The 27294-nt window shown below is 34.7% G+C and overlaps 1 pseudogene; it reads right to left on the bottom strand.

Moving 5' to 3' along the window:
- Positions 1-20692: 20692 nt before the first annotated feature.
- LOC116868228 lies at positions 20693-20812 on the bottom strand (annotated as a pseudogene).
- Between the last annotated feature and the right edge of the window lie 6482 nt (positions 20813-27294).

Here is a 27294-nt window from a genome sequence, read left to right as displayed (position 1 = left end):
CATTTAAAAAATAATTAATACTTACTCTTCTCAAACTGTCCCTCCCCCCCACAAAAAAAAAGAAATGGAAGGAAAATTTCCAAACTCATTCTACAAGGCCAACATTATCCTGATACCAAGACCAGATGAAGATTCCACTAAAAAAGACAACTACAGGCCAATATTCCTGATGAACATAGATGTAAAAATTCTCATCAAAATATTAGCAAACTGAATCTAACAATATATTCAAAAACTCATTCACAACAATCAAGTGGAATTTTTTCCTGGGATGCAAGGATGGTTCAATATTCACAAATGAATCAATATGTACATCACATTAATAAGAGAAAGGATAAAAACCATATAATTATTTGAATTGATGCAAAAAAAAATCATCTGATGAAGTACAACATACATTCATGGCAAAACCCTCAACAAAGTAGTTTTAGAGGGAACATACCCCAATATAATAAAGGCCATATAAAAAAAAAATCCACAGCTCACATCATCCTTAATGCGGAAAAAAATAAGAGCTTTCCCTATAAGGTCAGGAACAAGACAAAGATGTCCACTTTCACCACTTTCATTCAACATAGTGCTGGAAGTCCTAGTCACGGTAGTCAGACAACAAAAAGAATTAAACATCATCCAAATTAGTGAGGAAGAAATAAAATTTTCCCTATTTGCAGATGACAAAAAAATGAAAGAGTCCACCAAAAAAAAAAAAACTGCTAGAACTGACAAACAGATTCAGTAAAGTTACAGGATACAAAATCGATGTACAGAAATCTGGTGCACCAATGATGAATCAGCACAAAGAAAATTAAGAAATTAAGAAAATAATCTAATTTTATTGCATCAAAATAAATAAGAAGATACTTAGGAATAAACCTAAACAAAGAGGTGAAAGAGCTGTACTCTGAAAACTATAAACACTGATGAAAAAAATTGAAGAAAACACAAAGAAATGGAAAAACATTTCATGCTCATGGACTGGAAGAACAAATCTTTTTAAATTATCTGTACTACCCAAAGCAATCTACATACAATGCAATCCCTAACAAAATACCAACAGCATTTTTCACAGAGCTAGAATAAACAATTCTAAAATTTATATGAAACCACAGAAGAACCTGAATAGCAAAAGCAATCTTGAAAAAGAAATACAAAGCTGGAGGCATCAGGATTCCAGACTTTAAGTTATATGATGAAGCTGTAATGATCAGAACAGTATAGTACCAGCAAAAAACCAGACACATAGATAAGTGGAACAGAATAGAAAGCCCAGAAATGAACCCAGAATGGTGTAGTCAATAAATCTTCAACAAAGCAGTAAAGAATATCCAATGGAAAAAAAGTCTCTTTAACAAATGGGGTTTGGGAAAAGTGAACAGCAAAATGCAAAAGAAAGGAACTGGACCACTTTCTTACACCATATACAAAAGTAAATGAATTAAGGACAAAATGGATTAAGGATATCAGTGTGAGACCTGAAACCCTAAAAACCTCAGAAAAGAACAGAGGCAACACAGGCAGTACTTTTTTTTTTTTTTTTTTTAACATCAGCCATAGCAAGTTTTGTCTAGATAGGTCTCTGGAAGCAAGGAAAATAAAAGCAAAAATAAACTGGTGGGGCTGTATCAAAATTAAAAGCCTCTTTATAGTAAAGGAAACAATCAATAAAACTAAAAGGCAACCTGTGGAATGGGAGAAGGTATCTGCACATAATATATCTAATAAAGGGTTAGTTTTCAAAATATATAAAGAACTTACAAACCTCAATACCAAAAAAACCCCACAAATGATCTAATTAAAAATGGCAGAAGATATGAACAGGCATTTCTCCAAAGAAGACATGAGGCCAAAAGACACATGAAAAAATGTACATCATCACTAATCATCAGGGAAACGTAAATCAAAACCACAAGGAAATACCACCGCAGAATGGCTCAAATCTGTGGCTCAAAACAAGATTTCAAGGGTTGCAAGGATGTGGAGAAAAAGGAATCAATGCACTGTGGTGGGAATGTAAACTTGTGTAGCCACCGTGGAAAACAGTACAGAGGCTCCTCAAAAAGTTGAAAATAGAACTACCCAACAATCCAGTAATGGCACCACTGGGCAATTACCTAAAAATATGAAAACACTCATACAAAAGGATGTATGTACTCCTATGCTTACTAGAGTGTTATTTATAATATCCAAATTATGGAAGCAACCTAACTGTCCATCAACTGATGAATGGATAAAAAAGTGGTATATAGTATACCCACACACACACACACACACACAATTGAATATTATTCAGTTAAAAAAAGAATGAAATCTTGCCATGTACAATGACATGGATAGAACTAGAGTATAATGCTAAGCAAACTAAGTCACTAAGAGAAAGACAAATACCATACGATTTCACTCATGTGGAATCTAAGAAACAAAATAAATAAGCAAAAGGGAAGAGAGGGAGGGAAGTGGAAGGGAAGGAACAGGGTAGTGAGGAAGAGAGAGAGAGAAAGAGAGAGAGAGATCAAGAAACAGATTCCTAATTATAGAGAACATACTGATGGTTACTAGAGGGGAGGTGCGGGGGGATGGGTTAAACTGGTGATGAGGATTAAGGACTGCAGTTGTCCTGTTGAGAATAGGGTGGTGTACAGAATTGTTGAATCAGTATATTGCATACATGAAACTAATAGAACACTGTGTTCAACTGGATTAAAGTACAAACTTAACAAAAAAGGAAATAACTTTCTCAAACCTAAAAAAAAAAAAAATTCCTGAACATTTAGGATAATATGTTATGAAACTCTGAATCTTATTTAAATTAAATCTTATTTAAACTTACTTAAACTCTTCTGACACTGTGCCATCAGGGAAAGGGAAATCATAGCATTATTGCTAAATGGGGTAAAAGTCCACATTCTACTCATCCTCCATCCATAACCTACAAGTTAGGAGGCATTTCTCTACCATTGGTCACATGCAGTAAGGCTTCTCACTAGGCTTTCATAGATGCCACCCTGCCTTGTAGGTCAGAGGGGTCTTATTACTGCTTCACATGCCCCTCTTCTCCCACAGTTGGAGACATTTCTCATTAACTCTGGGTTATGGGGAAAGATCTGACTCTTTAGTAAGCCACCTCTGACACCAACCTAGCAGACTGTAGAGGAAGGAATCCTCATTACATCTGGGTGAGGGTACAAGTCTATGTTTCCCACATGGTCTCCACTGACACCAGGGGCATAAGAGACAGGCAGAAGTTCTCGTTATCATCCAGTGGTAATGGAAGTCCCAGTTCATCATTCAGCCTTCTGGCCTCAATACAACTCAGGGGTGTTCATTATAGCTGAGGATGGAAGTCTCGGCCCCTATTCAAACTTTGCTTACAAAGGTTACTGTGGGTCCACAGTTTATTCTATGATGTTTGGACAAGAGTCTTATTTAAAGACTCTTTAGGTCAATTATTACCTAAATGTTTTCTGGTAGGGTGTCTTTTCTGGTTCTTCAGCTAGAGAGAGAAAGTTTTGATTGGGACTTTCTTATTTTTACCTGCTGGTGTTTTGGGGTTATAAGCTTTTCTACCACCAAATTAATGAAATATGAGACAAAAAGGAAATCCAGAGAATAAATTGTCATGTTATTCCTTGGTCCAAATGTCCCTAGACAGTCTGCCTTCTTCTCTCTACATTTCAGAGTATTTATATGTTTGTTTTATATAATTACCTATGTGTGTGGTTTTTACCTATATCTGATAGGAAGAACAGGAATAAGTGCATCTACTCTATCTTATTGACAATACTGACTTGTTTTAACACTGTTTTGAGAATCAGAGACTACATGAACATGAATTATTTCCTTACACATATACAAAAGATATGAATTTCTATATACTTATATTCCTTCATATAACTAAGATTACAGACTACCAACTGTTTTCTGATTATCTGAATTATGTCCCATTTTCCATAATACATAAAAAGACAAATCCCTTTAAATATTGATTACACAGTTTTGTTTATGCAAAGAGGCAGGTTTCTCTTACTGAAACAAAACAAACAACAAAAAAAGATTTGACATTAACAATTCTAAAATATTTTATCTATGTTTCCAACATTTAAATGCATTATACCCAATAATAACATTCAGAAAATTATTTTGGGGCAATTCTCAAGGTATGGACTTTCAATAAATATATTACTGTAATTTTGATAATACATTGGTAAAAATTATAGCATTATTTTTTTCCTTCTCTATAATGGATGACTTTAATATCAGCTATGAAATTTTCAAGTTTACTTCAACTAGGCTATATAATTTTTAACTTTAGGAACTTTTATTCCATTCCTTATTTTATTAGATCATTTGTATTCTTGCAAGCTATCACAAAAATCTTTGTGGAAAAATAGAGACTAGAAATAAAAATAGAAAAAAATCAAAATAGAGTTTGATTTTTGTATGAGGGAGGGATACATCATTTATATGCAAGTTGTTTGTACTTTGGGGAACTGGGGCCAAATCAATGGACCTCTTGGAGGCCATTTAAGACCTGTTTAGAATTTTCCCACCCCACAAGATGGAAACTAGATATATTTATTCATTGATTCCTATGTGTTACTGGTTGTGAGCTGAACTTGGATTTATTAACTCCTTAGCATCTCTTATGAAGGGAGTTTCAAATATTGTAAAAGAAAACCATCATTGTGTAAGAGAATGGAGAGAAAGAAAGTTATACGTGAAGGCCCCCGATTGTATGTGCTACTCCGGAATGATCGTAAGTAAAATATTTTTTAAAAAATTGAACAATGTGCTTGATTCGGCAGCACATATACTAAACAAATTGAACAAATAAACATTTAATATAAATATGTCTTCATGTGTTGGAGCAGTCAGAACTCCTTCATTTATAAGTCTTCTACCTTTGGGGAATCTGGGTGGATCCACGGGTGACGCATCTGACTCAGTTTCAGCCCAGGTCATTATCTGAGGATTGTGAAACAACCACTCCTCAGAGCTCTGAGCTCAGTGTGGAGTGTGGAGTTGGCTTGAGATTCCCTCTCTCCCTCTCGCTCTCCTGTGTCCCTCCCCCCCACTCACGTGCACACACTCTCTCTCTCTCTCAAATAAATGAATAAATAAAGTCTTAAAAAAAAATCCTATGCCTTTGCTTAGAGAAATTCCAACTTAGAACAAAGGGCTCAATTTTTTTTTTAAAGATTTTATTTATTTGACAGACAGAGATCACAAGTAGACAGAGAAGCAGGCAGAGAGAGAGAGGGGAGGAAGCAGGCTCCCTGCGGAGAAGAGAGCCCGATGGGGGGCTCAATCCCAGGACCCTGGGATCATGACCTGAGCCGAATGCAGAGGCTTTAACCCACTGAGCCACCCAGGTGCCCCAAAGGGCTCAATTTTTGTTCAGGCACAGGGTTTAGGTTTCTTAATTTTAACAAAATGAGGTCCATCTCACTACATATCAGTCATTTCTAAAAAGTGACTGCTTTTAAAAAACTAGAATTTTAGCATTGGAAGAAATCAAGATATTCCAGTTATTTTCTTAGTTAACAACACACAAAATAGTTTTAGTCTCCACTTAAATACTTTGAAAAAACATTAAAATTTATTCTATTGATTGGAGATTATAACAATTACACTTAAATACTACCTACTACCAATTAATCAGCTAAATTTTGCTTACATTATGCATATAAAAGAGATAAATGTGAAAGGGCTTATTTCACTCAGAGAATTCCTTTGATATTTTTATTATCCACATTTTGGGAGTTTTTCTCTGGCCCTTTGACTACATATACAAAAACACTACAACCACATATTCACCATCTGATTACAATTTCATTCAATCATTGCCTTAGACTTTCCCCACTTGTATTTAACATGTTCTCATCCAGACCCTATCTCTGGACAACTCTGTATTCATGTCTTCTCTAGAAATTCCTGCCTCACACTCTCTGCATTTATTCTTCATCATGCGGGTGTCTCTATCACGTGGCTTTTTGCTTTTCCAAAATTACTTTTGAAAATTTCATTATTTTAGATTTCTCCTAGCACTTTTATACCAGACTGATATTCATAAGTTTCCACATTGTGGATTTGTTCCCTCAGAATTTTGGTAATTTTTTACATGTTTGGGGGTTTAAAAGTATGGCAAACAAATGATATTTTCCAATACACATATGGATTTAAGAAACTAATTTAAGATACAGTATTTTCCTCAAGGACTTAAATGATCCATTTCACCTTCTCCAGAAAAGATAGTAAAAATGTTTTCTGTATTCCTGCTTTATATCAACAAGTGTTACAATGTAGGATAATATGTTTTTCTTTTCATTCATATATTCAAAATTTAGGGTACCTATCTAATAGCTACGGGCATGAAATTGACACCTTTAATTTGTTTTTCAGTAATTCTTGCCTCTTTGTAACTCTGATTAGGACTGAAATAAAACAATATCTTAAGTGTCTCATCAATATACACACACGATCATGTACACCCCATGGATGTACATCTGCACACCTTTAAAAAACACCCCCTCATGACAATAAAATTGGCCTATGCACTTTATCTGCTCATATAAAGTAGAGTTTAATACACTCTGGCATTGCTGTTTAGGTTACTGCCTACATCTTTTGCCCTTTATTCTCTTTTGTTTTAACCCAGAGGACTCTATCAAGAGACCATGTACAGAAATATCAAGTAAAATATATCATAAAAAAGGAACTCTGAGAACCTAGTGACCTGAAAAAATGTTACTTATAAAACTAATGACCTAAGAATGCCTTTAAATATGAGAGCATTTGGTATGGCAAAGAGACCTTCAAAATGGACTTGTAAGCACTGATCCAGATAGAAGATTAAATAGCATGATATATATTAAAAAGCACAAGGTAAAACAGGAAAAGTTGGAATCTTTCATTCCACAGAAGCATTTCACTCTCCTACTGAGAAAACTAACTTCTTTCCTTCCTTCTTTCCTCCCTCCCTTTCTTCCTTCCTCCCTTCCTTCCTTCCTCCCTCCCTCCCTCTTTTCTCTTCTTTCTTTCTTTCTTTCTTTCTTTCTTTCTTTCTTTCTTTCTTTCTTTCATTTTATGGTTTTCTATTTTGGTGTCCATCTAGTTTACACTTTACCTATATTCAAAAAAACTATATATATTTGTATAGCAAGTCAAATATTGATTCATATGCTATCACACTATGCTAAGTAGGATTTTAATGGGCTTATTAGTACAATTAAATAATAAATGTAAATTATTTTCAATGCTTATACACAGTTTTCTATAAAATTTTTTTTGTATCTTAAGAATTTCTAACAAATTTCTAAAGTGATTGTTAATATACTTATTGGCATTATGGATATTGGTTAGACATTGGTTATGTGGATACATTAAGTCTTCATGTTGGCCATAGTGAATAAAAGTATTGATTTTCCATTCTCTAATCAATAAAATATTGATATGTTTTATAGTCAAGTGGCAAAACCAAAAGGAGTCATCCATAACACCTATCTAAAGATAAATCAATAGATGAAGTTCTTATTAGTGTTCAAAATGACAGTTTTATTTTGACAGGAGAAAATATAGTTATTATGTCCTTTTTCATTTATAATAGTGGGGCAGAGGTCAAATATGCATAATGAATTTGAATTCACAATTTTTTTAGATAAAAAACCCTTGAAGCTCAGAAATTCATTTTTAAATAGATATATTATCCCTAGTGTACAGTTCAGGAGACTTCATTAGAAATTATGGATGAGCATTTATAATCCTGAAAGGGACTACAGATCTGTTTATATACAATTCTCTCAATAAACCCATACTATTACACAAAGTACATTTTCTGTGTACATAATCAGCTAGTTATCTTTCTTTCTACTTTCTGCCATAATTAAATAAATATAAAATGTTTTTTATTCAATTTGTACTTCTCAAACAATCTTCATAAAGATCCACATAAAGTCTCACAATTAAACCTAATTATGAATAAATTTGTTTCAGATTTGCTTTCTAATTCAGGAACACTAGAAGAAGCAAATGACATCTTTTTATACCATTTCTGATTTTTTTACTGTTATTTACTAGATCTAAATAAATGTTTTTCGGCTTGGTAATGTTCTTCTTCCAACATATTTTTGTATATTTTTATCATTTTCATAATCTGATATAATTAGCATGAAACTAGTTCATATTAATTGGGAAAGAAACTGGTTGACATAGGAAAAAAACAGTTTTGATAATTTTCATAAAGACACATACTATAATTACCATACATTCTTCTTTTGGGCTTCCTTTCTAAACTTATTTTCTCCAGTCACAAAATAATATTCTACCTCTTGACTTTGAATAGTTGTATGGAATGTCACTTATTTATGCAATTTCATATTTGAGGAAACTGTTTTCTTATTTTGTGTTATTGCAGATCATATTGTGATGAATATCCTTATAAATAGTTTGGTTTTCTATTTTTTTGTAATTATAAATTCCTACATGATGATTTTCTGTTTCAAAGGGCATATATTATTTTTAGAATTTCTCATTCCCACTTCCATCTTGGTTTTCAGATGTTTGTATCACTTTATAATACCATGAGCAGTGTCACATCAGATTCACTAGTTTGCTCCCTGGTTATACTGGCAAATAGATGAATAAATAGCTCCATAAATAGAACTAGTAGGCAGATTATGGTATTTGAATATTATTTGATTTTATATTTTCACTACAAGTAAGTTTAAACTTTTTATATTATTAGACATTGATAATTTTTCTTGTGTAAAATGCTTATATACTTTACCAAATTACTTTTTCAGAAGGTTCTCCCTCATTTTTTTTGTTAATTGATGTCAATTTGTATTCTGTTGATACTAACAATATACTATGTCCCTCATATGTAACATGCCAATTTTCCTACTGTGTCCTTAAACTTTTATTTTCTTATTTTTTAATAAGATTTTTAAAAATTGTTTTGTGCCTTATGTTTTTCTTCCTTTTGAAAAAATGTATTTCAGGTACATATTCTTTCATTTTTAAATGGTTATATTTTGAATCTATAGCAGAAGGCTAAATAGGGTCAAAGAAAAAATAACCAATTTTACCACTTGGTTTTTACTAAGTTAAAGGTTAATGTAGGTGTCCTAAGGTCTGCTTTAAACCTTAATCAGAAATGATAATTGAGAATGAACTCTGGTTTCTTTTCAGAGTAAGAGGCATGGTGAATGAGCATGAAAAATACTAGAGATAACTCATTTCTGGGATCAAAAATAGCTGAAAACAATACTTAGTAATGAATTAAAAGAAATTAAATTCATTCTTATATTTCAAAATTATAGAAGTCTATGAGGTAGTTATTGCAAAGAAATAACACTGATGGAAAATCATTAATTTCTGCAACTGATGTTAAAAGAATCAAGGAATTGACACTTAACAGTGAAATAATATGACTTCTTAAATTATCTGGGTCAAAACAAGAGGATCAATTAATACAAAAAAAGGAACTGGACCAAGTCTGGAACAAGATATAGTTCCTTTAATAAATTCTCGCTAAAATATCTTCCAATCACTTCTTTATTACAAATTGAGAGGTGAAACTACAACCAAATCAGTGATGCTTTATATTGTACACAAAGGTCAACCTCAGAAAACTTCCCAGGTGAGAAGTGATTACTCTTCACCATGAGTTTACAAAAAAGGGGGTGGGTAGGATATATACCCAGCAGTTTTGGAGGGTTCTATCTAATAACTGAATACAAAATTCTATCTATATAACAGGGACAGACCTAAATAAAGAATGTGTCTTACAGATTACTACAATAAGAGTAAGTGTAATGAACAAATGCTATGAACTTCACATATATCCGGTTCTGCATTTAGTATGTTACATAGATTTCTTTTATTATTCCCTTTAATGGTCCCATGAAGAAACTCTAGTTGTATTTATTTTTTATTTTTATTTTTATTTTATTTTTGTAGTTTCAAGTTTTATTTAAATTCTAGGTATTTGGGGCACCTGGGTGGCTCAGTAGGTTACATGGCTGCCTTCAGCTCAGGTCAGATCCCAGGGTTCTGGGATTGAGCCCCACATCGGGTTCCCTGATCAGCAGAGAGGCTGCTTCTCCCTCTGCCTCTGCCTCCCACTCTGCGTACTTGTGCTCTCTCTTTATCTCTCTGTCAAATAAATAAAATCTTTTTCAAAAAAGAATTCTAGGTATTTAACATATAGTGCATTATTAGTTTTAAAAGTAGTATTTAGTGATTCATCACTTACATATAACATCCAGTGCTCATCACAAGTGCCCTACTTAATACCTATCACCTATTTAACCTAACATGCTGCCCACCTCCCTTCCAGCAACCCTCAGTTTATTCTCTATGATTAAGTATTTGTTTTATGGTTTGCCTCTCTCTTTCTCTTTTTTTCCCTCTATGTTCATCTGTTTTGTTTCTTAAATTCCACAAATAAGTGAGTCATATGGTATTTGTCTTTTTCTGACTTACTTCGCTTAGCATAATACAGTCTGGCTCCATCCATGTCATTGCAAATGGCAAGATTTCATTCTTTTTGATGGCTGAGTAATGTTCCATTGTATATACATACCACTTCATTATCCATTCATCAGTTGATGGGTGTTTGGGTTCCTTCTATAATCTGGCTATTGTTGATAATGCTGCTATAAACATTGGGGTACATGTATCCTTAGGATCAAAGTTTTTGTATACTTTGGGTAAATACCTAGTAGTACAATAGTGGGAATAGTGGGAAGAGTTCTATTTTTAACTTTTTGAGGAACCTCCATAGTGTTTTCGACAGGGGCTGTGCCAGTTTGCATCCCCACCAACAGTGTTAAGAGTATTCCTCTTTCTCTATATCCTTGCTAAGATCTGTTGTTTCCTGAGTTGTTCATTTTAGCCATTCTGACAAGTGGAGTGGTGATAGCTCATAGTGGTTTTGATTTCTATTTCCCTGATGATGAGTGATGTTGAGGACCTTTTCATGTGTCTCTTAGCCATCTGTATGTCTTCTTTGGAAAAATGTCTATTTGTGTCTTCTGACCACTTCTTAACTGGATCATTTTTTGGGTGTTGTGTTTTATAAGTTCTTTATATATTTTGGAAACAAACTTTATCAGATATGTCACTTGCAAATATTTTCTCCCATTCCACAGACTCCCTTTTAGTTTTGTTGATTGTTTCCTTTGCTGTGCAGGAGTTTTTTTATCAGGATGATATCCCAATAGTTAATATTTGCTTTTGTTTCCCTTGCCTCAGGAGACATATGAGGTAAGAATTTGCTAATAGCTGATATCAAAGAGGTTACTGCTTGTGTTCTCCTCTAGAATTTTTATGGTTTCACGTCTCACATTTAGGTCTTCAGTCCATTCTGCGTGTTGTTGTACAGTTTCCCCAACACCATTTATTGAAGAGACTGTCTTTTTTCTATTGGATATTCTTTATTGCTTTGTTGAAGATTAACTGACCATACAGTTCTGGGTTCATTTTTTCAATTCCACTCTACTTACCTATGTGTCTGTTTTTGTGCCAGTATCATACTGTTTTGATCGCTACAGCTTTGTCATATAACTTGAAGTCTGGAATCCTGATACCTCCAGTTTTATCTTTTTCAAGACTGCTTTGGTTATTCAGTCTTTTGTGGTTTCATACAAATTTGGGGATTGTTTGTTCTAGCTCTCTGAAAATGTTGTTGGTATTTTGAGGGGGATTGATTTGGGTAGTATAGACATTATAACAAGTTTGTTCTTCCAATCCATGAGCATGGAATGTTTTTTCATTTCTTTGTGTCATCTTCAATTTCTTCCATAAGTCTTTTATAGTTTTCAGAGTACAGATCTTTTACCTCTTTGGTTAGGTTTATTCCTAGGTATCTTAGGGTTTTTAGTGCAATTGTAAATGAGATCAATTCCTTGATTTCTCTTTCTGCTGCTTCATTATTGGCGTATAGAAATGCAACAAATTTCTGTTTATTGACTTTATATCCTGCAACTTTGCTGAATTCATGTATCAGTTCTACCAATTTTTTGGTGGAGTCTTTCTGGTTTCCTACATAGAATATCTTGTCATATGCAAACAGTGAATGTTTGTCTTCTTCCTTGTTGATTTGAATGCTTTTTATTTCTTCTTATTGTTTGATTGCTGAGGCTAGGACTTCCAGTACTATGTTAAATAACAATGGTGAACATCTTTGTTCGTAACGTAACATAACGTAACGTAATGTAACGTAACATAACATAACATAACTGAACATCTTTGTCTTGTTCTTGACCATAGAGGAAAGGTTCTCAGTTTTTCCCCACTGCAGATGATATTAGCTATGGGTTTTCATGTATGGTCTTTATGATGTTGATATATGTTCCCTCTAAACCTACTTTGTTGAGGATTTTAATCATGAATGGATGCTTTACATTGTCAAATATTTTTTCTGCAGCTATTGAGAGGACCATATGGTTCTTACCCTTTCTTTTACTAATGTGGTATATCACCTTGATTGATTTGTGAATATTGAACCACCCTTGCAACCCAGGAATAAGTTCTTTTAATGCACTATTGGTTTCAGTTTGCTAGTATCTTGTTGAGAATTTTTGCATCCATGTTGATCAGGGATATTGGCCTGTAATTCTCCTTTTTAGTGGGGTCTTTGTCTGGTTTCAGAATCAAGGTCATACTGGCTTCATAGAATGGGTTTCAGAATAGAATTTCCTTCCATTTCTATTTTTTGGAACAGTTTGAGAATAGGTATTAACGCTTCTTTAAATGTTTGGTAAAATTTCCCTGGGAAGCCATTTGGCCCTGGACTTTTATTTGTCAGGAGATATTTGATTAGTGACTCCATTTCTTTGCTGATTATCAGTCTGTTCAAATTTTCTATTTCTTCCTGTTTCAGTTTTGGTAGTTTATATGTTTCTAGGAATTTACCTATTTCTTCAAAGTTGTCCAATTTATTTATATACAGTTTTTCATAATATTCTCTAATAATTGTTTGTATTCCTATGCTATTAGTTGTGATCTCTCCTCTCTCATTTATGTTTTTATCTATTTTGGCCCTTTTTCCTTTCTTTTTGATTAGTCTGGCTTGGGGTTTATCAATTTTATTAATTTTTTCAAAGAATCAGCTCCTGGTTTCATTGATCTGTTCTATTGGTTTTGTTTGTTTTTGTTTCTATTTCATTTATTTCTGCTCTAATCTTTATTAGTTCCCTTCCTCCGCTGACTTGAGGTTTCATTTGTTGTTCTTTTTCTAGTTCCTTTAGGTGTAAGATTAGGTTGCATAATTGAAAGTTTTCTTGCTTCTTGTAGGACTGTATTACTATATATTTCCCACTTAAGACCTTATTTCCCTCTTATGACCACTTCTGCTGCATCCCAAAGGTTTTGGACCATTGTGCTTTTATTTTCATTTATTTCCATGTATTTTTTTTTTTTAATTTCTTCTTCAATTTGCTGGTTAACCCATTCATTGTTAGTAGGATGTATTTGTGGTCTTTCCAAATTTTTTGTTGTGGTTGACTGCAAGTCTCATATCATTTGTGATTGACAAATATACACGGTTTGATCTCAGTGTTTTTGTACTTGTTGAGCCTTGATTTGTGACCTAATCTACTCTGGAGAATGTCCATGTATACGTGAAAAGAATGCTGCTTTAGGATGGAATGATTTGAATATATCTGTTAAGTCCATCTGATCCAGGGTGTCATTCAAAGCCATTGTTTCTTTGTTCATTTTCTCCTTAGACGATCTGTCCACTGATGTTAATGGAGTATTAAAATTACTTACTATTAATGTATTATTATCAATGAGTTTGTTTATGTTTATTTTCATTTCATCTATTTGGGTGGCCCCAAGTTGGAGGTATAAATATTTATAATTGTTAGATATTCTTGTTGGATAGATCACTTCATTGTGATAAAGTGTCCTTCTTCATTTCTTGTTACATAGTCTTTGGTTTAAAATCTAGTTTGGTAGAAGTATTGGTACTCTGGCTTTCTTTTAATGTCCATTTGCATGACAAATGGTTCTCTACTCACTTTCAATCTGTAGGTATCTTTAGGTCTAAAATGAATCTCTTATAGTTAGCATATAGATGGGTCTTATTTTTTAGTCTATTTTGACACCCTATGTCTTTTGATTGGAGCATTTAGGCTATTGACATTCAGAATAATTATTGACAGATATGAATTTACTGCCATTTTCTTACTTGTTTTGTTATTTCTGGAGACTTTATTTGTCCCTTTCTAGTCTTTGTCACTTTTGGTTTTTCTTTCCCACTCAAAGAGTCCTTTAATATATCTGGTGGGGCTGGTTTAGTGGTCACAAACTCTTTTAGTTTTCATTTGTCTGGGAAACTTCATTTTTCCTTCTACTCTGAATGACAGCCTTGCTGGGTAAAGTATTCATGGCTGCATATTTTTCCCATTCAGCGCACTGAATATATCATAGCACTCTCTTCTGGCCTGCTAAGTTTTTGTGGAGAGATCAGCTGTTAACCTTATTTGTCCTCTCTTGCTTTTTTGTCTTGCTGCTTTTAGAATTTTTTTCTTTATCTCTATATTTTGCAAATCCAGGAGGCTGGACATAACTACAATATGTCTTGGTCTTGGCCTGCTTTTGTTTATTTTGATGGGAATTCTCTGTGCCTCCTGGATTTGGATGTCTGTATTCTTCCCCAGATTAGGGAAGTTTTGAGCTGCAATTTCCTCCAATAAACCTTCTGCCCCCTTTTCTATCTCTTCTTTTCTGGGATTCCTGATATGAATCTTATTCGGCTTTATGGATTCACTGAGTTCCTTCAGGCTACATTTGTGATCTAATATTTTTCTTTCCCTCTTCTTTACAGTTTCATTATTTTCCACAATTTTATCTCCTGTATCACTTATTCATTCCTCTGTTTTGTCCATCCTTGTGGCCATTACCTTCAGTTGGTTTCAAACTTCAGTTATTGCATTTTTCATTTCGGCCTGACTGGTTTTTAGGTCATTTATCTCTGTGGTAAGAGACTCCCTGGCATCTTTTATGCTTTTCTCAAGAACACACTATCCTTATGATTATTGCCTTAAATTCTGAATCAGGTATATTATTTTGATATTATTAACAGATATTATTATATCTGTTTTGATTATACCCCTGGCTCTGACCTTTTCTTGTTTTTTCTTTCTTTCTTTTTTTTTTTTAAGATTTTATTTATTTATTTGACAGACAGAGATCACAAGTAGGCAGAGAGGCAGGCAGAGAGGCAGACAGAGAGAGAGAGGAAGAGGAAGCAGTCTCCCTGCAGAGCAGAAAGCCCAATGTGGGGCTCAATTCCAGGACCCTGGGATCATCACCTGAGCTGAAGGCAGAGACTTTAACCCACTGAGCCACCCAGGCGCCCCCTTGTTCTTTCTTTTGGGATGAATTTCTCTTCCTGGCATTTTGTCAATGTCTTTGTCTTCTCTGTGTTAGGAAACCCTGTTATGTTCCTGCTCTTGGGAGTAACAGCATTATGAAGAAGAGGTCATATACTATCTAGGGCCTGGCACTTCAGGAAGTGGTTCAGGTGTGCTGTGTGCATTCTGCCATTGTATTTTGGCTGCTCTTTCCTTCAGATCAGTCCTCTGCAGAGTTTCTCCTTGCTTGCAGTGGGGAGTGTTTGGACCTTGACCAGTATGTGGCAAGTTTTAACTAGGTGTGCTCTGGTCTGCTTGCTAAAAGAGATCTGATGTTATTTTCACTAGAGCTGAAGCTTTGCAGACCTCAAAGGTCAGTAGATGTAGTGAATGCAGGGGTTTGTGCTGGGCTTCTGGGGGAGGGGCCTGCCGCACTGGTTTTCAGACACACCTGAAAAAGGCAGCACCAGTGGAAGAACACAGGGGATGGGGCTGGGTGTGAGGGATTTAGGTCACCACTATTGCAATGTGCTGCTTACTGAAGTTTGTTTATGCTGAGGGGCAGGAGAGGGAAATGGTGCCAGCCCCCTCTTTCATCCCTGAAGAAGGGGATTCATAACCAACACTGTCCTGGAAGCCCTTACAGAAGAGTGAACAATTTCCCCTCATGAGCCAGGCATCCCTCAGATTGCTGCCTTCACCCTGTCTGTGTCCAGGCCATCTGTCTGCCTGGCAGTATAATGAATCTTGGGATTACTCCTGGACGGGCCTCTGAGTCTTAAAACTCCAAAGTTGTTGGGGACCCATGCTGGTCTTCTGGGGAGGGTCTCACTGCAATGGGACTGATGCAGGTTTATCCCAGAAGGGCAGTCACATCAAAACACAGGGGCGTGGAGTTCAGAGTGAATAGCAGCAAAGAGCCAGTGTCCAGGTTAGTCATTCTTATGAGGTGTGTCTGGGTATGTAGAGGGACGGGGAAAGAAAAGGGCATCCAGTGGCTCTTTTTTCCAGAGAGAGGCAATGTTACTTCTCCAATATATACTTCAAGAAGGGGGAAATGTTTCTCCCAATGCAACCCAGGTGACCCCCTCGGCTATCCGCCCTCCTTCTCCACAATAGCATCACAGTGCCTGCCAGGCTCCACATCAGTTTTGAACATTTAAAACTCCAGTCTCTGAGCTCTGCTCGTTGTAAGAACTCACAAAAGCATCCCCTCTGGTTTCCCCTGTCAGTTGTTTTGGGGAAGTGTTTTCCTTGTGCAATCCCCTGTGTACTCCTCTCTCCCTCCTTTCTCTTTCTCTCTTCTCCCTATATACAGGGCTCCCTACACTCCACAGCACCTATGATCCTCTTCTCCAACTCCAGTTTTATATGCATTTTACAGATGAGAAAACTGGAGCCAGGAAAGCCAAATAAAATGAACGAACAGATGAAAGAATAAATAAATAGAATCAGATCTTTCTGATCTGAGAACTAATGCCCTCAGACTTGCTGATTCATTCAAAATATTTACAAATAAGTTGTTATAATTTAAAAATATTTTATTATTTCTCTCTTTTTAAATCATCTTTCCCCCCATAGATTGTGTTTTATTCTACTTGGTCTGTAAATACTGATTTGAGTCCATATGCCTCAGGTGAAAAATTGGGCTGTTAACATTAATACCTCTGTTACAACCCTGTTACAAAGATCAATCATGATAATGGCTTTTAAAGTAATTTCATTTCATTTTAAATTACTATTCAAATATCAGCTATTATTATACCATAGTTTTTACTGCTCTGATGGTCAGTTTTAGATGTCAACTTGGCTGGCCTATAGTCCCCAGTTATTCATTAAAACATGAATCTAGGTGTCACTATGAAGATATTTTTTACATATGGTTAACATCCACAATCAGTTGACTTTGAGTAAAGAGGAATTTTCCCTAATAATGTAGATGGGACTAACCTAATCACATAATAGTCCTCAAGAGCAAAACTGAGTTTTTCTGGAGGAAGAAGAAACTCTGCTCTAAGACTATAGCATAAGTTCCTGACTGACAGTTACAACCTCCCAGCCTACTATAACAGACTTGAGAACTGCCAGTCCTCACTACTGCAGAAGCCAATTCCTTGAAATCTATCTAACTGTTGTCTCTCTCTGTCTCTATCTATCTGTCACCTCTCAATCTGTCATCTCCTACTGTTTCTGTTTCTCTCAACAACCCTGACTGATACCTTCCTTATCAGTTTAAATGCTTCTTGAGGAGATACGTTCTTGTGGTAATTTTCTCCCAACTGATCTCACAGTCAAAGAGAGAACTTTAGGTTCTCAATAAGTATATATTAAATAAATAAAATTTCATGTTATTAATACTAGGGAAGGAGCATAAAGCTCTCACAATAGTTTAAGGAAGAAGTTGAGATATTAGGAAAAAAACTGTATCAAGATAAAAATATTTTATTCCATCTACTCTATAGAAATCACATCCAATGAGATGTCTGTTCAACCTAATTTCAAAAAAAAAATCCTTTTATCTATGTTTTCCTTATTTTCCTTCCTTTTGTGGTCAAAATTTTGATATACCTATTTTTCAAATAATCTAGATTTTGCAAATAACATGTTCTCAAGTTCTTTCTGCTACTTGGACCTAACAAAGTATGATGTATGCAGGTTTTCTCAAAATAATCTCTTTATGTGTTCTCCAAGTATTGGCAGTAAAGGGAAGATACTTTTATATACTAAAATTTTAAAAATATGTAAAAAATAAGGTATAGATTGTGTGTGTGTGTGTGTGTGTGTGTATCTACCTCTATTTCTCTATCTATCTCTGTATGTGTCTGAATGAATGTTGCTTTTTACACCTGCTAAAATTCAGACTAGTTTAAATGGAAATAATACATTGTAAAATCGACTTGTTTCTTATAAATATATTTTTTGCAATTTTTTGTTCCTGACATTTGTGCTTTAAGTCAAAAGTACTTATGTGAAAGCAATTGTTTTTTCTTTCTTTTTTACCCGTCTTCTCTGAAATTGTGTAGGAGGAAGCGAATTACTACCACTCAATCCCTGACATTAATTCAACAGACACGTATTTTGATTTCAGAAGAATTATGGAAACATTCTTTCAGAAGAGAACAATGAAAGATAGCATTCTGTATTTAGCACATTTCCCTTTTCCAAGTGGCAATGGAGTGTTGTAACAGCAAAGTAAATTGCTTCCTATTTCTAACTGCTTTATAAAAGTGTGACACTGAGCTGAATCACTGAGAACACATTTGTACACAGTTAAATGAAAAGTTTTATGTGATAGTAGAACTAGGCAGAATTATTTTGTCCTTGGATGTTTTGATGATTAACAATACTTAGGCCGTTGATTTGCGCACAGTAGGGTGATATGCACAGTGCTATTAGGAAACTCCATTTTAAATCTAACACATTTTTATGAAGGGAATTTTTATACAGATTAGACCTGAATTAAGGCATATAGCAAGTACCGGAGCACAAGTAACAGTCTTCCTGCAAATATGGTGGGAATGATGTTATTGAAGCTTCACATAGAGTTTGAAGTCATAGAAGCAGAGTCGCCCAACAAGAATACAAATAACAGAATATTGACATTGCTCATATTGAGCAAGGCTACACAGAGGTTATTAGGAGTGATAAATACCTTCAATTTTCTCTCCTAGCCCTCTGATTTCCTGTGATACCACTGAATACCCTCAATCAGAGGCCAGAAATCAAGAGGACCTGGGTGATGCCATGTGTAGGACCAAACATCCTTGAGCACAGAACAGGGCAGGGAATTTTTTAAGTTTTAAGGAGAGTGGCAAATCCAATTAGTAGGTATACTATATATACATACATATATACATACATATGCATGCATATATACAAGCTGACTGGCAGAAACTTTACCAAGTCTAGGCTGTTTAATGGTGGGATATCAGGTACAAAGTTCACATTTTTGAGTCACCTGGATACAAACATTCTATACATGAAATTATAAACAGAACGTGTTGATGAATATAGAATGATTATGATTACAAAAATATCAATGCTTTTTGATACTGAATGGCCATTAATTCCTACTAGGTACTATATTACATGATTAGTATATATTTTCTCTAATTCTCACAATTAGTCTGCAAAATAGATGTTATTAGATTTACTTTATATACAGTGGAACCAGGTTTCAGTATAGTTAATTAAGTCACCCAACTTCAGCCAAGTAGTAAGTAGTAGAAGCAATATTCTGCACTAGGTTTTGAAGATTCAAAATCAACATCCCTTATGTAATTTCATATTGGCTTCAAGGTATGCAAACATTTGCCAAAAAAGAAAAACAACATTAGATTGAGGACCCAGAGTAGTGTCCAAAATTCATGACGGTGATTTCAGTGACTATTGATCATTTTTATTTGAACTCCTTTTTCCGCAACTTGAGTAAAAGCTATGGAAAATTTTGAAAAGCTCATCTTGGGCAAATGTTTGTAATAAACAATTCACAAAACATCATATACTTTCAGGCAGTTTACAGAAATTAAAGTCCATCCATAAATTCCTTCCAGGAAAGAATGCATAGACTACAGAAAAACACCAAGGACTTATTCTAATCAATTAGTAAACCATCCAAACTTGCAGGTCCTGGTGCCACATAAGACCATGAAAGCATAGTTACTCCCCAAACTGTTACTATACACAGATTTTTAAGATAAAATACCTTATATGTATTCTTGGCAAGTTCCTCTTTCTTCCTAACAAAAATATTTATTTTAGCTTATGCTTCTCATGCTACTATAACAAATTGCTATAAACTGAGTGGCTTAAAGAACGAGCATTTATTTCTCACAGTGTTGGAGGCTCAGAAATCTAAGATCAAGGTGTCAGCAGATTTAGGTTTTGGTGAGGGCCTACCTGCTGGTCTCCAGAGAGCCATCTTCTTGTATCCTCACATTATGGAGACAGAGAGATAGACCATCTCTCTCTTATGTTCTTTCTTACAAGTCATTAATCCCATGCATGAGAGCTGCACCCTCATGACCTAATTATCTTCTAAAGGCCCTACCTCCAAATACCACCTCACTGGCATTTAGGCTTTAACACTTGAATTTTGGGGTAACACAAACAGTCAGTCCATAGCATACTGAAAGACACTATTACAGGTAAAGGTAAACAAGACAGATACAGTCTCTGAAGTTCAAGTAAATTTATAATGGCCATATCGTAAGATAAATAAAAAGAATGTTGAAATAGAAAATATGAACAAAGGCCTTGTTTAGGTAAGGTGATCAGATAAGTCAATGTAAAGACAATTTTTAGGTTGAAATGGAAGAATGAAAGAAGACAAGCAATGAGCTAGGATTAAACACTCCCCAAAGCAGAAAGACACTTGGCATATTTTCAATTAGCAATAATCATGCCTTGGATAAACCTCATTGGCTACGATACTGCCACTGCGCAAAGCTGACACTTGGCATATTTTAAGTAGTAGAAAGCCAAAGCTGAACAGAGCAAATTGAATGAGGGAGGACTGGCATAAGATTAGGGTGGAAAGACGGGAGAGCTTAGTTAGATTCAGAGGGCCTTCTTGGTCACTGGGAAACCATGCAGGAGAATGATATGATCAGTTCTTTTTGTTTCTAAAGACCACTCTTGTTCCTGTATTTTAAGTAGATTTTAGAGAGGCAAGAGAAGATACAGAGGGATCATCTAAGAAGTCACTGAAAAAACTACATTAAAAAAAATATATGGTAGCTTTAACAAGGTTGGAGTGGAAATGGAGAAAAGTGAATGGGTATCAGCTATCTTTTAGACATAGAATGAAAAGGATTTCCCAAAGTTGGATATGAAAAGTAAGGGAAAGGTGGATAAGGGGTATATGACCACAGAATCTCTGGCTTTAGCAACTTGGTGGACAGTGATGACATTTACTAGATGAGTAACAGGTTTTGGATAAAAAGGGAATCCAGACTTATGTTCTGCACCCAGTAACTTTGAGATGATTAAGTGGAAATGTCAAGTAGAAATCTGAATATACCAATCTGAGGTTCAGAGAAATTATTTTGGCTTAAGATATACTTTGAAAGTAATCATACTTTGAAAGTATTCAAAGTGATACTTTGAAAGTAAAGTATGGCCCTACTCTAGGCCATAAAATTTGGTGAGCAGTGAATATTAAGTGAAAAGATAATGACCCATGACATAATTTGAAGGAACTCTAATATTTTGAGATCTGATATAACTTCTGAAATCAGTGAAAATATTGAGGAGTAGCTAATAAATTAGGGAGAAAACCAGGACTCCATAATGTTGTGAAAGGTAACGCAAAAAGTTAACAAAGAGTTTATAAAATGTGAGATGATAATGTATAAAGAGCTACTGAGAAATCAAATGAGATAGGGACAGAAACTTTTTTTTTTTTTGGTGTGAACATATGTAAGTTTTTGGTGGCTTTGAGTGAAACTTTTTTGGACTGCAGTGGAGATTAGTAATGTTAGCTGAGCAAGTACAAAGTAATAAGTTGTCTAGACAATTAGTCCTTAGAGTTTTGCTGCAAAAATGAGAAAAGAGAAATGAGTTCTTAGCTAGAGATTTTTTTTTTAAATTTCTTTTCAGCATAACAGAATTCATTGTTTATGCACCACACCCAGTGCTCCATGCAATACATGCCCTCCCTAATACCCACCACCTGGCTTCTCCAACCTCCCACCCCCCGCCCCTTCAAAACCCTCTCAGGTTGTTTTTCAGAGTCCATAGTCTCTCATGGTTCATCTCCCCTTCCAATTTCCCTCAACTCCCTTCTCCTCTCCATCTCCCCATGTCCTCCATGTTATTTGTTATGCTCCACAAATAAGTGAAACCATATGATAATTGACTCTCTCTGTTTTGCTTCACCGAGCATAATCTCTTCCAGTCCCGTCCATGTTGCTACAAAAGTTGGGTATTCATCCTTTCTGATGGAGACATAAAACTCCATAGTGTATATGGACCACATCTTCCTTATCCATTCGTCCGTTGAAGGGCATCTTGGTTCTTTCCACAGTTTGGCGACCGTGGCCATTGCTGCTATAAACATTGGGGTACAGATGGCCCTTCTTTCACTACATCTGTATCTTTGGGATAAATACCCAGTCGTGCAACTGCAGGGTCATAGGGAAGCTCTATTTTTAATTTCTTAAGTAATCTCCACACTATTCTCCAAAGTGGCTGCACCAACTTGCATTCCCACCAACAACGTAACAGAGTTCCCCTTTCTCCACATCCTCTCCAATACATGTTGTTTCCTGTCTTGCTAATTTTGGCCATAGCTAGAGAGATATTTTAATTAAGTTGCTTTTTATTTGTTTAAGTTGAAACAGAACAGAACATGGAATTATAAAGACAAGAATGCTCCAGACAGAATTTCAGAACAACAACAAAAAGTGATGATACAAAGAAGAAAGAGAATAGGCAAAAGAAGAATGTTCTTGAGAAGAAGAGGTTAGACTCTAGTTGTCTTGAGAAGATAAGGATAGACTCTAGTTGTCCAGGCTAAAACAAATTTAAAGGACCTCCATTGCTATTTGACCACATAATTCAATATTAGTACGAAGAATCAAAATTAATTTCTCAGGATATATATGAAGGAGCAAAGAGAAACAACAAACTCTGAATCAAGATATAAATTCAGAGGATTTATTTTATCTTCATTATTGCCCTCTGAGTTTTAGAAACTTCTGCCTTCATGAAGTTCACATGACAAATACACATCATCACTAAAATGTTTCTACTTACATGAAGAAGAAAAATAAAATTTCTTTAAAAACCTAACAGAGCTTTAGGAACTATAATTAAAAACATCATCATCAACAACAACAACAACAAAAACTCAGGAAGAATTCTGATAAGATCTCTAGGCAAGGATGGATATTTGGGAAGATTTTATAATCTGTTTCTTAATACTCCAGACTTGTACATTTAACCTCATACTTGACACCTATAGCTAGATATCTAAAAAGCTTCCTAAAATTAGTATGTCAAAAACAAACACTTGATTTTCCCCTTCCTTACTCTGAATCTGCTTCTTCCTCTGAACTTCTCATCTCTGTAAATGGTAATAATGATCCATGATCTATCCAGTTAAGCAAGCCAAAATTTAGGAGCTGTTATTGGTCCCTGCTCTCTTTTCTGCTTTTCTCAGCTGAATACCTCATCAGGTTGTACTGTGTCCAAATTGAGCATATACAGATAATTTGTCAGATTTTATTCCTACCATTTATACCCTACTCTAAGCCATTAATAGCTTTTGCCCAAAATAATGGAATAACCCCTGTCTCTACTCCTCTCTCTGTTATTCATCCTCCACAGTCACAGCGACCTTTAAAAAACAGAACTCATTTCATGCCAACACCCTGCTATAAACTAATGTTTTCCCATCACCCTTAGCATAGAAGGCCTTCATATACTTTTCATTTCCTACTCTTTTGTCCCTCAGTTACTATGCTGCAGTACACTGTCCCTTTGATCTTTTGAGTCAGTGAGGTACTTACCTAAGTCTTTACTCTGCTTGAAGAGTCTTCCTCCAGATCTCTGACCCTCAGTCTTCTTGTTATAATGGTCCTAATGGAAATATCAAGTTACAAAATAACCCAAGAAAGAGACAGCGCTGTGAAATAGCAGTAAGTCAAATGTGTTCAAAAAGTGAAAAAAAGTTTTCTACCAAGTAATTGTTGCTGTCATAAATAGGAAAGTGATGTTAGAGGTATGTGATTCTTTAAGCTGGAATAAGAAAATAAGACTGGAATAATACATAATTTTCAGATGAAGTAGGATCTTAGTGGGCCCCATAATTTAACTGTGTTATTCATATTATTTTATAAGGTTTCTTAATTATAGCCAATGAGTATAGTAAATGAGCTTTATTAATATATGCAAGTATATTGTTTTTATTGTCATTTTAATGTTATTTTTAAGCTGTAACTTTGACCTTTCAAATGAAATAGTTGATAGTATCTGATTATCATTATGCAAAGGTTTAGCATTTAACAATAGCTTAAACCTAAATTAATTTTGGGGGGTTTTATTAACACTTGGACAATTAGAAAATGGAAAAAAAAAAGAGAGAGAGAGAGACAGAGATAATATACAATTAGATTGTGAAGATTTAGCAAGACTCCACAATCATATTTCTAACTTCTTTCACCATTGACTATATTTTGCATACCTTCCACAGTAACCACAAGAATTAGTCTTTAAATCTACTCTCAATCAACTAAAGAAAATGACAAACCACTTTATTACTGAAATGTACTTATTTCCATCCTTTGGTCAAGACTATCAGTTTTCTATCATAATTTCAAAGACTTTAATCTGACATCAAATATTTGAATACAGCTGCTGCTTACTTAAAACATTTATTTTTCATTTACTATATATCAGATATTGTGCTAGAGATCTATGACAGAGAAATGAACAAGACAATCTGGTGCCCGTTATTATGAAGGGGACATTTCTTAGCATAATTCTGTATCCCCTTATAAAGATGGTTTCCTATATCTGCTTTTATAAGTGCAAACAAATAAATAACAGAAGACAAAAACCAAAAAAATAAAAACATGACTCAATGCAGGAAGAAGTGAAGGATCATATTCCCTTTATCATTAAGTGGTTGCCCATTTAATACAGCTTAATGTTCACGATTTCTTAAATTGTTACATAATAGTTTATATATAAATTACATTTCACTTTCCATATAGCATAAATAAAATATGTAGATGCATAACCCTTTAGACAGTTCTAGTCTGTTTATTATTCAGGCACATATCTTAATAAATTATACTTTCCTATTAGCATATTCCAATTATGGGGGTCTCATTCTACCATAGTTGATGGTATTTTCATGGTGAAATTTGTATTATATTGAATCTGAAACTCAAGTATATTTTGCATTCAAGAATACTGTCTTTTTACCATTTTTGGATTAGAAAATAGACATGTGGACCTATTTCAACCATACCTATGTTTTTTTTCCTCATAAAGTACTGTTTTTTTTTTTTTTTTTCTGCCTTTACTCAATAAACATTGACCATGCATTAGATACTCTCTATAAAGGCTTCCCAACTTCATTTAATGTTTTTTTTTTTCTTTTCTTTTCCTCCTCTATACTATTTTAAAATTCTCTGCATTTAGTCATCTGATGTTTATAATTTATCTATCTATCATCTACTGTCAATCCTAGATTGATTTTTCTATGATCATGAGGTATATTTTGAAATTCAAACAATACACATATATAGAAGTTCAGTTTCCTTTTGGCTATTTTTGTTTCACCTAAAATCCATGATATTTATCAGATAAAACAATACAAAAATATTGTGGCATTATGTTGTCTAGATTCCTGCTGAAAATCACAGAGACTCCAAAGTTGCTTCCTGGGTCCCTATCATGTCATTAACCCCTTTGGGTCTCTGCTTCTCTTTTTTTCTCTCCCCATTATGTTTGGGACATTTGATAAGCATCAGTTTACTCTGAGAATATTCCAAGATCATGCTTTATGGAAACAAGCATACATTCTAACAGAATATGTCATGTATCCAAGTCTGTAGGCAGCTACCACCATAACCATAAAGAGTGAGGCAAAAACCACTAAAAAGAGTACCTTGTTCCCAGACCCAGTATACATTTTCTCATTCTTCAGTATCTTCTTTCCAGAAAGTATGGGTTTATAGAGTTTTAGATATTATTATTACTTGTGTATCTTCTGATAAAACAGAATTTCCTCCTTCCTTCTCCCATGTTCATCTATACTCTTTATAGTTTCTGTTTGTAAATTTTTGTGAATCTGTCTTAAAAAATTATGAAACTTATCTGATGTTCAATTTTATACATAATATTTTCCTCTTGATGTTATACATCCTAAGTATATCCACGGACACTACCCAGGACTTTTTACCTTCTCCTATGTAAGTGGCAACTTCATCTCATTTACCAAACATATACTTGGCTCTGGCAGAAGAGTAAATATACTCCCTTTCAGCTGATAAAACCGCTCCCCAGTTTCCAAATCTATTGGTTAGGTTTGAAATATCACATAAAAGTACAGTTCTGTGTGCCTTCCTTTTAGAATACTTTCAGTTTACTCCCATAGCAAATTGCCACCAAACTTATGAATTCCCTATTTACTATTGGGTACTGATAGCATCAAATCTTAAGAATTTGCTTTCAGCTATTTAATCATCTCGCAATTTCCTATTTTATTATACCAGTAGAAGATAATTTTTTCCTTCGTCCACTGTCAAAAAAATTACCTCAAATTGCAATAGCGCATTTTCTTTTTCTAACATCCATCAGATTACAATACATTCCTAAATAAAGAACAGACCTTTAAGCTTTGGCAGGTTTTTTTTTTTTTTTTAAAGACCTACACTTTGGGGCACCTGGGTGGCTCAGAGGGTTAAGCCTCTGCCTTCGGCTCAGGTCATGGTCCCAGGGTCCTGGGATCGAGTCCCACATCGGGCTCTCTGCTCAACAGGAGCCTGCTTCTTTCTCTCCCTCTGCCTGTCATTTCCCCTGTTTGTGCTCTCTCTCTCTGGCAAATAAAATAAATAAAATCTTTAAAAAAAAAAAAAGACCTACACTTTGAACAGAAAATCTAGAGAGTTTTAAATAACTCTCTTTCTTTGATATTTTAACCTCTGAATTGTCAATGGTCCTCTATTTGTTTTAATTCATAAAGTACCATAAATAAGGGCATGCCTAAATTTACACAGATCCTGAGTTGCATCTCCATAGGGAACCCTAAAAACATTCAAATATATTGATTTAGCTTTAATATACATGCCATAAATAATCATATTTATCATAGTAATTGCAATTATATAATCTCATATCTTATGGACATGTGAAACTTGCAGAAAAAGCTGAACCACACATTTAACTAATCATGTGACAAGGGTATGTGCTCTGTGAG

This window comes from Lontra canadensis, unplaced genomic scaffold, assembly GCF_010015895.1.
Source record: "Lontra canadensis isolate GAN:19392208 unplaced genomic scaffold, GSC_riverotter_1.0 scaffold14, whole genome shotgun sequence".
NCBI lineage: Eukaryota > Metazoa > Chordata > Mammalia > Carnivora > Mustelidae > Lontra > Lontra canadensis.
This window is presented reverse-complemented; position numbering and strand designations above follow the sequence as displayed.